The sequence below is a fragment of the Podarcis bocagei genome, assembly GCF_964188305.1.
Source record: "Podarcis bocagei genome assembly, chromosome: 3".
Lineage (NCBI taxonomy): Eukaryota > Metazoa > Chordata > Lepidosauria > Squamata > Lacertidae > Podarcis > Podarcis bocagei.
The window spans coordinates 66,372,622-66,382,344 of NC_138127.1; positions in this window are offsets into that span (position 1 = coordinate 66,372,622).

A 9,723-nucleotide genomic window follows, 5' to 3' on the forward strand; every position below is an offset into this window, starting at 1 on the left:
ACTTCCTCACAGGATGAAGCAATGGAATTTGTTCCCACAAAATATAGTAATAGCCGGAGTGTCTTAAAAGGGGGATTAGACAGGGGAACAATGCTACCCATAGCCGCCAGCCATTATGACTATGTTCTGTCTCCATTGCTGGAGGAAGTATGTCTCTCTACTAGTTGTGGGGGTGGAGCTATTGTGGTCAAATCCTGCTTGCAGGCTTCCCACAGGCATCTGGTTGGCCACTGTGAAAACAGACTGCTGGATTAGATGGGACCACTAAAAAGCTCTTCTTATGCTGTAATCCACATTATCCTGTTCGCCAGTCATCTATCCATACACATTCTTGCAGCATGTTGAGTTGAAACATGGCTTGCCATTTCCCCCCAAACCTGTGAAATTTCTAAATAACATGAAGTTAATTCTAATAACATGAAGACAACAGTAGGTCAGATGGATTTTATTTGCGTCAAATCAACACTTACCTAAAACATACACTGCTTATCTAGGTCCAGGATATTGATTTGGCCTTCAACCTTTCTTTGTTTATCTTTTTTTAATGAAGAGGCCAATTCCTTCACCTCTAGTCATGCTGTGTCATAAACCCTATTATGTTGAACCTGGGTTTAAATGACCCCTTTAGCAGCTCCCTTGTACAGCAATCAAGTACAATAGAAACTGCCCTTCTGGACTAACCAAAGAAGAAATGGTCACAAAAACATTCAGTCCTGCTAGGGCTCTCTTTTTGCAACTATCTGCTTAGTACTGTAAATTCTTTTGTATTTTCCTTTGCATTGCATTTCCAGGCAGTAAAGCGAGCTCGTATAATAACTGTTAATTTTTATTAAATTTTTAAAATTTCAAATGCAAGTGTGGGGTAATGGGTTGGAGGTGTATAAAATAATGCACAGTGTGAAGAAAGTGAAGAGAAATGCCCCCCCCCCAATGCTAGAACCTGAGATCATCCAAAGAAGCTGAATGACACGAGATTTAGGATGTGCCACACTCAGGTCTGGACTAAATCAAATACCTGAGAAAGTTCTTGATGTTGCAGAATACAATGTAAGCTTCATTGCCAAAGCCAAAGAGTCCTGCAGCTACGCCTTGCTCAGTAACTAAGCACTTTAAAAGTTGCTTGGCAAGTCTCCAGAAGGTCATATCTTCAGCAGGACTCCGGTAGATCTTATATATGCACTGCATGCATAGCTATTTAGACCCCCACATGGACAGCGGAGGCTGCTTTAATTATCTTTCTGGAAGAGCACAGCACCCCCTGGCACAGGCCCACTCTTCGCTCCACATGCATACCGTTGCTAAAATTATCATGGAAATTAGATTGGAACCTACATAACCATCTGAGCAAAATACGAATTAACATTACTGTGGCGAGAGGTGCTATCCATTCAATTTTGCATCACATTGCAATCTTCTCATATACGCAGTCATTGTGCTCGTTTAGCAATTGCATTCTAAGCCCAGTTGCATATAAAATTTCATCTTCTCCATTTCCACTTTTCCAGCCAAAGTACACATGTTTTGTGAGATAGGAATCAAGAAATGCAAACAAGCTAGTCAACTAAACCCAACTCATTTGTTCACGAAGTTACAGCCGAGAATGTGATATAGCGGTAAGAGGAAGGCACGCTTGGCAAATCCACACCGTGATCAACTCCCACCTGGAAAGCTATGTCTCCACTGTGGAAGGATGTGTGAATCCAGAATTGGCCTCCACAGTCACTTACGGATTCATTGTTAAAACTGTGTTTATGGAAGACAATCTTACTCGGCTACGAGTGATCGCCAAAGAAGGAGAATGAGAAGGAGGAAGAGGAGGAGGAGGAGGTGGAGAAGAAGAAGAAGAAGAAGAAGAAGAAGAAGAAGAAGAAGAAGAAGAAGAAGAAGTAACCACCAAAGCCAGAGACTCATTGTCTTATCTGAGGAAGGCTTTAGAGAAAATACTGTTTAGAAGTGCTGCATCTTGTGGGATGGTAGGATGTGCGTGGTTCTTCTGGAAAATTCCAGGTTTTGTGAATAAGTTAGACAGGAATATAATGGGAATATAATAACAGCCTTGCTGGATCTTGTCAAACGCCCATCTAATCTAGCATCCTGTTCTCACCGTGACCAACTCATATCTAGTTGGCCACTGTGATAACCGGATGCCGGACTAGATGGGATTTGGCCTGATCCCACAGGGCTCTTATCAGTAAGGTTTTTGAGAGAAATGGTGGAACTGTTTTGGTACGCAGCTTAGGGATCTATCAAAAGAGAATGCCCAATGTTGTCCTTCTTCTGAAGTGTTCATACAAATGCCAAGTTTGCTTTTAAAAACTGGAGCATGAATTCTCTGACATGTTAGTGCAAAATTTCCCTTGGCAATGCAATGCAAATAAGCAAAGCTTTTAGGTGTCAATCCACCTGGCGCTGTGGGTTAAACCACAGAGCCTAGGGCTTGCCGATCAGAAGGTCGGTGGTTCGAATCCCCATGGCGGGGTGAGCTCCCATTACTCGGTCCCTGCTCCTGCCAACCTAGCAGTTCTAAAGCACATCAAAGTGCAAGTCGATAAATAGGTACCGCTCCGGCGTGAAGGTAAACGGCGTTTCCGTGCGCTGCTCTGGTTCGCCAGAAGCGGCTTAGTCATGCTGGCCACATGACCTGAAAGCTGTACGCCAGCTCCCTCGGCCAATAAAGCGAGATGAGCGCCGCAACCCCAGAGTCGGTCATGAGTGGGCCTAATGGTCCGGGGTCCCTTTACCTTACCACCTGATGCTATGCATGGTTGCTCTGAAGTGAGGACCACCATGTCCCAGGAAAATGTGCATAGGATTGTAGCTGAAATTCTATTATCATTTCCATATATCTTTTCTTCTGATAAATTCACTGGGCTGGTGTGATAGTGTCTTAGATATTCTACCTAGGCAGATAAGAGCGTCCCTCTCTGTCAAGGGAGGTGCATAGCAATATGCGTTTTGCATTATGCATTCCACTAAAAATTAATGCTATGATTCTGCAAAGAGAAACTCAGAGGCTGCAAAGAAAGGGTTGTTTTTGGCTTGCTTAAAGTGGCTTCTCCCTATGAAGGTTCTGTACAAAGTAAATCGAAGTAGAGACGGTTTGCATTGATCTTACAAGTGGCTGCCTCCCCCCCCCCCCCTTGCAGTATTTGCAGACTTGAAATGTCTGCTGCGAGTTCTATACAGTGGGCCTAAACAGCTACAAGGTAAGACGGTCTGCATTTCTCAAAGCAACCTGTCCTTGCTATACCAACTTGAATATACATGAACGAAATTAATCGTTTTAGTTGTTCATTTGAATTAAGAACTTAATCTGTCTTTCACTAAGAACTGGTGTGAGGTCTGACACATTGCTAAAATGTTAATGCAGTTATTTTAAATAAATAATTCATTTTATTAAAAAAAGTTATTACACACACACATTAGCAGACCATTAACAACTGCATTAATTGGACCACGATTGTAAGTTGCTTTAGTGTGTCTACACTATTTATAACACGACTAATTTCCAAAGCTAGTAGATCAATTCAATCATTACCTAGTGGTAGTCTCTCTTTTAAAATGTTGCTGAGAGTGCAACATTTTACATGCCTGTCTCCTGCTGTATCCTTTCTATATTGGGGAAATCATGTATCGATAATGAATTGCCATATTTCTAGATGTACTGCATACCGTTACCAGTAGAGGGCGCTCATACACCACAAAATCTCTCAATGGATTTATTTATTTTTAATCATTTCCATCCCAATTTGACAAATGGGCAACATTTTTTTTTAGATTTGCCACGCCACTTTTTAGGTTCACTCATGCTGCAACCAGGCAAATAGCACCATGTGGCCGATAACAACGCCATGTCACCAGCTAGTGCTGGTTAATTCAGAAATACCTTTGGAAGGGGAGCCAAAGACTTTGGAAAAGGTGCTAACAGTGTCCATATGCTTCTGCCGTTCCTCCGGGATTAGCTCTGAGCCAGCCTAGAGAACAGACGGGAGCTTGGCATTTTAACCACCTTCAGATGGAGACAATAATCACTTATTGCATGATATTGGCATATATGCACCAAGTGCCACGCTTTTCCATTCCAGTGCAAATCTCCTTCTCAGACGCTTTCCTATGGTGTGATGCCAGGGCCCCAGGCAGCATGTGAATGTAGCAACTGCTCTGTGACTTGAGTGGAAAAAGCCCATTTGCTTAGCCCTGTCCACCTGCTCGCTGCATTCACACACGCCACAGTGCAGTGTTCAAGGGCAAACTGGAGAAGCAGCACTGTGAGTGCACGTGAAGGTATCTCAGGGAGATCATGAGAAAATAAGGCCCACCTAACTGGGTAAATCGGTAAGTTATCTCCCTTAATTCTGAGTGGGGGGACCATAGAATTGTATACCCGTGCAAATAATTTGGGCATTTCTGCACAGATCCTTTATTGACACCATTCTGTTTTAGAGAGTATGGATTAACAAAATGGCCCCTCTGAAAACAGTCGGCCGTGGGGTGCTTCCTGCCTTCCAGTTGCTGCCCTCTGAATTCAACAAACCTAAATAATGAATCAAGGTGTTGAATTCCGATCCTTAATGACAGTGTCTTGGTCATTGCTTTAATGATTCTCAGCGCTCACGTTCATTTTATGAATTATTCATTGCTCCTTACATTAAACTGCCTTGAAACTGATTTTTATAGGAACGATGAGATAAATGCTTATTAAATAACTGGGCTTGCACATTCTTACTGGCAGAAAGCCGTAGCTGAATTATCCCCAGATTAGAATGTCTGAGCTACTGCTACCGCTTCCACTACTAGTAGGGCTAGTCTGCACCTTGAATTTATCACGAAATGGCCTCCTGAAACAGCTCCAGGTGGCGCCTTCTGTGCATTGCTGCCAAAATGTGTTATAACGTGTCATCGGGTGGACCGTTTTCATTTTGTGGCTGGTGCTGCCACAACAGCATTCTACCCAATGAGCTGTGTGACAGGTTACAACTGTAGTGGGGAGAAGACACCACCCAGAGGAAGTGCTGGGGGCACTGACCTGCAGTGGTTCCGCTCCTTCCTCCTGGGCCACGTCCAGAAAGTGGTGTTGGTGGATGAGTGTTCAGACCCCTGGGCTCTCACCTGTGTGCTCCCTCAGGGTTCTGTCCTTTCCACTGTGATTTTTAATATCTATATGAAGCTGCTGGGAGAGATCATCAGGGGGTTTGGGCTGGGTGTCCATCAATATGCGGATGATACCCAGCTCTACCTCTCTTTCAAATCAGAACCAGTGAAGGCAGTGAATGTCCTGTGTGAGTGCCTGGAGGCAGTTGGAGGATGGATGGTGACAGATTGAGGTTGAATCCTGACAAAAGAGAAGTACTGTCTTGGGGGACAGGGGGTGGGTGGCTCACCAGTCCTGAATGGGGTAGCAGAATACATGGAACCCCTGGAGTTGACGGCACTGCCTTGGGGCCTCCCCTGGTAAGCTGCAGATGATCCTGGTCCGTCCCCCCACAGTCAAACTCCTGCGCACCATGTCCTGTAACCTCCCTCTATGATTCCTGGTGATACCTAATAGGTGTAGGTGGCTATTAATACACATATTTGAAGGACAGTCTTTCCTCTTTTCTTTTTTGTAGATGCTGCCATTTCCCTGAAGCATTTCCCTCCCCCCCCCATGGTGGAAACCACCTGATGTTTAAATAGTCTTTTGTGCTTCCTGCTCCGCCAGTCAGCTGTAAAACATTGCCTCATTGACCATGTTTGAATGGGTGTCATGCATACTTACTGTTCCTTGTCGGCAAACTTTCGAGGGTAACAGCCACCAAGATGTTGCCGTTCCTGTGCTTCCTGGTGTGTGACAAGGTGGTAGCCTGCAAATTGGAATTTACAAGCAAGCTGGCCAATCCGCTGCCCCCAGCCCCAGGCCGCTTTGAGCCTCATATGCCTGCAATCTCCCATGGTAGGCATACCGTTGCACACAATCTGATGATCCCCAACGCAGCAGATGCAGTTCGGCAGGGACATCTAACAGTGTGTTAATTAAAGGGCTGATGAAGAACAAAGCAAACCTGCCTGCTCATCATGAGAAGTGCTGATTCTAGCAAATTGAAAGTTATATTCCGTGGCCTATGAAGCAAACACTCACAGTGGCCATGCTGGAATACAAGCCAGACAACACAGCATTAATAGTGCTTCGTCTTTCATGCCTTAATATCCCAACGGTCCTCTTTGCAAGAGGGAAAATACAGCATTTGCAGATCGAAATACGCTTGGAAACTAAACCAAGGAGCCTGAAAAGAAGTATGGTAGATAGATCAGACAAAAGGTCCATCTGTTGCAGCTTCCTGAATGCCATGATCAACCATGTGCCTCTTTGAAACCAAGGAGATAGGTCTTCTCCTGCTGCTGCTCCACAGCAACTGGTTCCCTGCCTCTGACCATGGAAGTTCTATGTTGCCTCCATGACTTTTCGTCTAACAGTGCAGCATACCTGCACAAATGCTAAATATTTGCCAATTTAAATAGGTAATGTTTTTAATATCAGGCCCTCTGATCTAGAGAGGGTCAAAGAACTGTCAGCCAACTGTACCTTCATCACAACCAGGTATATACACAAGATCAGAGGATAATTTCACACAGCTGTTGTGCAACATCCATGGTTTTCCAAGTGAGCAAGCAACAGCCATGTACATATGCCTCATCAAGCCAGCTTCCTCCTGGTGGTATGCAATGAATAGATGTGTGCTGCGAGTCGGCTTTAAACTGATCACTTCCGGATCATGGCACAATCGACCAGCGCCAGCTGCATCGTCGACTGGTGCAGTCACTGCTCCAGTGTGTTGGCTGTCAGAAGCAACCGTGAGACACTCCTGCTTTCTACTCCTGTTGAAGAAACACCATCATCTGCACCTGTGTTGCGATACTATGTGCTGTAAGAATTGCCTCGCTGGGTGAGAGCAGCAAGCACACTTGGTCCAGCACCCTGTTCCAAGCAGGCAAGCCAGAGCTCTCAGGGAAGCTCACAAGGAAGGTGTGGGGATTACGACCATCTCATCATTTATCTGTCTCCAGAAGACAAGACAGTATGCTGCCACTGAACAAGGAGGCGATTGATAAGGCATGTCCTCTATATTCTAATCTTACCTTTTAAAAAAAATTACCTTCTGGTAATGAGTGTCGTAAGTTCATTCAGTGTTATGCGAGCACATCAAGTGTTATTATTTTTATTTTATTGCATTGCATTTATTTTATTTTATTGCATTTATTTTATTTTATTTTATTGCATTTATATCCCACCTTTTCCTGCAAGGTAGCATACATAGTTCTTCCCTTCTGTAATTAAATCTCCACAACAACCTTGTGAGGTAGGTTAGGTTGAGAGGTAGTAACTGGCTCAAGGTCACTCAAGGAGCTTCCTGGCTGAGGAGGGATTTGAACCCTGGTCCCCAAGTTTTCGTCTTGACACTCTAACCATTACACTACGCTGTCTCTTTGTAAAAGCCTCTCTTTGTAAGGAAGCTGCTCAAACCTCTTCATCGTGCAGCTGTCCCTTTTGCATACTTTGCCCAGCTCTAGGATATTCTCTTTGGGATCAGGCAACCAAAACATTACATATGTTGGAATTAACACCGGGGACCGTTTTGTGCATCACGTTGAAGTCTCTGCAGAAAGCTCAATGTGGTATCTGCCAACCTGTGGGGAGCCATATGTGTGTGAACTGGCTCACTGTGTAGCAGTAAGGATCATTTTGGCGCCGGTTCAAAAGCACAAAAAAGAAAAGTTCTTTTTTAACTAGCATGGAGAAAACCGGCCCATGTGATGGAGCATTCCACACAAATGACTAACCACCAAAATGGCCCAGTGGCTAAGAGACGGAGCTGTGAATCAGGAACTTATCAGTACAGAGTTAATCTCTGCTGGGAAACTTACTGGGTAGCCAGCCACTCTCTCTCACCTTCAACCCCCCCATTCTCAAGGCGGGGATAATCATCCTGGCCTGTCCTAAAGGGTTGCTGCAACAATTGCTAAGCTAATGAGTATGAAGTGTTTTGAACACTAAAGTGGTATAAACGCTAAGTATTAATATGATAACAGGTGCCAGATGGAGTGATTTTAAATCGTTTCCATGTGGTAACTGCAATGTGCAGACAGGCCCGAAGGCTTTGATTATGTAGAGGAAATAAATGCACCATGCATTACATAGCACTGACATGAGAGGGGTTGGGCTGGAAGCCAAGATCCCATTATAGCCAGGGCTATTAGTATGGCATACAGATTTGGTGTGGGACAGGACTTCAGTTTCTTGAGAATCTCAGCCTCTGCATTGCTGCAGGAAACCACACACAGGTATATAAATAGAATTGTATGCATGCATGCACATGCACCCACACAACATCTCACTCTCTCCCCCTTGTGCAGAATGTTTACCACTCACCTCACTGGGGTGTGGGTCTCAATCCAGGTCTGCAAAAGGCCTACAAAAGGGTTGAGAAGGCAGAAAGGCTGGGTGCCGCAGCGCCACCGATTCTTCCCCCCAACACACCAAGGATCTTGCAAAATATACTGATTTCTAACATTTTAAAATCTCCTGGTAGGCCATGCAGATTTGGGACACAGGTGTCATGAGCGTAGCTGGTGTGTGTGTGTGTGTGTGTGTGTGCAGCTCTCCCCTTAAAATCAATAAAAATACTTAACTAACTGACCAATTGCATTGGAGATAACTAGGTTCTTGGGCCCCCCCAAATAAATTCTAGCTACACCCACGACAGGTGTCATGGATGAGGAGCTTGAAACAAGCCCCTCTGCACATCTTCAAAGGGATGGATCTTGTCCTAAGTTTAGCAGCTGATCTATGTCCCGCCAGCTGTTTGGGGATAAACCTTGTAGAAATATTAGGGTTGTCTTTTACCCTTTGGGATAACCTGTGCGCACATTCCTTCCTGAAACAGAAGTGTTTAAAATACAAAAACAAAACCCTGGTGTTGAGATCTTATGTTTGCTATTCTTAACCATTGGTATCCAGAGATCCTTTTGTCTATGCATATAGGCATGAGGTCCTGTATGGAGGAAGGTAGGTTGGCAGGCATGGCTTCCTACTCCTTCTCCCCAGCACCCATCCGCACACTTGCAGAACCCAAACTGACTAGTGCCTTTGAATGCCAACCATGAGCAACCAGCTACTATAGTGCAGGCAAGCCCATTCCTCCCCTTTCTCTTAGGCGGGAGGGATTTGAGAGAGAGAGAAAAAAACCACAAATGTCAGTCAAGAAATACTGCAACGAAAATGGACCCTCCAGTCAGTCAACAGCCGGCCGCCTGTAGTTAAGCCCCGGCAGCGTTTTTGCAGCTTTCAGAGGTGGCTGTTGGCAGTGTCGCTTCTGCAGCAGCAGCGGCGGCAGCAGCTCCAGGAGCGCTGAGCTTTTCCTCTTTGCAAGAAACTGCTTGGCCAAAATGGGGAGAAAGATATTGGCTGCAAGCCTCGCGGAGGCTCCTCCCCGAGCCAGGATCCTGAGGTTTTTGGAGGATTTCTTTTAACTCCGTGGCGAACCTTGGCGAAGGAAACAAGTTGCCACACACCACCACCAAGTAGCAACGGGGAGAAAACGCTGCCTCTCCAGCAACACCCAGCCAGTCCTCCGCTTCTCTCCCTCTCTCTCCTTTTGCTAAAAATCTACCTTGGATGCGATTGTTCCTTTTTAGTTGTGCAGGGAAACTGGCGCTGTCTGCTTAGACTGGGGAACGCCGATCCCT